Consider the following 1,866-nt stretch of genomic DNA (forward strand, 5'->3'; position numbering starts at 1 on the left):
CACTTCAGGACTGACCAAAAGTTAAAGCATGTTATTAAAAGCACTGTCCAAATGCCTCTTAAACACTGACAGGCTTGGGGCATTGACCACCTCTCTAGGAAGCCTGTTCCAGTGTTTGACCACCCTCTTGGTAAAGAAATGCTTCCTGATGTCCAGTCTAAACCTCCCCCGGTGCAGCTTTGAACCATTCTCATGCATTCTATCACTGGATCCCAGGGAGAAGAGCTCAGCACCTCCCTCTCCGCATCCCCTCCTCAGGAAGCTGTAGGGAGTTATGAAGTTGCCTCTCCGCCTCCTTTTCTCCAAACTTCCAGCCCTTTCACCAGCTTTGTTGCCCTCCTCTGGATGCATTCAAGGACCTTCACATCCTTCTGACATGGTGGAGCCCTGGGCTGGTTGTGGCTGGGATAGAATTAATTTTCTTCATAGTAGCTGGTATGGGGCTATGTTTCAGATTTGTGATGAAAACAGTTTTGATAACACAGAGGTGTTTTTGTTCCTGCTGAGCAGGGCTTACCCAGAGCCAAGGGCTTTGCTGCTTCTCCCCCCCCACCAGCGAGGAGACTGGGGGGGCACAAAGAGTTGGGAGGGGACACAGCCGGGATGGCTGACCCCAACTGACCCAAGGGATATTCCAGACCATTCCATATGACATCACGCTCAGCATATAAATCTGGGGGAAGAAGAAGGAAGGGGGGGGTGTTCAGAGTGATGGCATTTGTCTTCCAAAGTCACTGTTAGGTGTGATGGAGCCCGGCTTTCCTGGAGATGGCTGAACACCTGCCTGCCCGTGGGAAGTGCTGCATGAATTCCTTCTTTTGCTTTGCTTGTGCATGCGCAGCTTTTGCTTTACCTGTTAAACTGTCTTTGTCTCAGCCCACAAGTTTTCTCACTTTTAACCTTCTGGTTCTCTCCCCCGTCCCGCTGGGGTGGGGGTGTGAGCAAGTGGCTGCCTGGAGCTGAGCTGCCGGCTGGGCTGAAACCACGACAGGCCCAGAACTGCGCACAGTACTCCAGGTGGGGCCGCACCAGCGCTGAATACAGCGGGTTAATCCCCTCTTCTGACCGGCTGGTCAGGCTGTGTTGGATCCCCCCAGGATGGGGTTTGCCCTCTCGGCTGCCAAGGCACGCACCGCTGGCTCACGCTGAGCCTGGTGCCGACCAGCAGATCAGGCTTCTCTTGTTAGATTACATCTGCTGTCAGTGCAAAAACTAAATATGGCATTTTCAATTGGTAAGTGCTGCTTTGAGCTGGGATATTTCCCCTAACGATGATTCACAACACAATGTCTACATAGCTGCCACCTCCTGCTCTATGAAAGTATTAGCCATGCAGGAATTAAAAACCTGGAAAGCATTAGTACTTGTCTTGCTTAGAGTACCCTATTCTAGTTGCTGCCTTTGCATACTAAGCACCCTTCACCCTTCCCAAAACTGGCTGGATCAGTTCCACTTCATGAATCCCCATTTGCCATCAGAAGTTACCTACACGGGGGAAGAACATGTTTCTGAGCTGCACAAACCCCACATTCCTCAGGACAGAGCAAGTCAGCTTGGCGGTGATTTAGAAGAGCTGCAGACACACGACAGAGCCCCGAAGTGCGGCGGGTCCTGTTTCAGCAGCAGCATCGAGTACGTTTCCCTATGGATCAGGGGTAAATGTATCGTGTTTTCAGATGTCTGCTTTTGAGACTCCGTAGGACTGCTCCCTGTCATGTGCTGTGGGTCCACCCTGAGAGCTTCACTCTGCTTTCTGTTCCATTTCATGTAATAACACTTGTCTTTTCAAAACACAAAAGGCGGGGGCGGGGAGTGGGGGAGGGCAGGATGTCAAGATTTGGAAATTCAAAATACAACCAAGGCCAG

Source organism: Accipiter gentilis, chromosome 18, assembly GCF_929443795.1.
Source record: "Accipiter gentilis chromosome 18, bAccGen1.1, whole genome shotgun sequence".
Lineage (NCBI taxonomy): Eukaryota > Metazoa > Chordata > Aves > Accipitriformes > Accipitridae > Astur > Astur gentilis.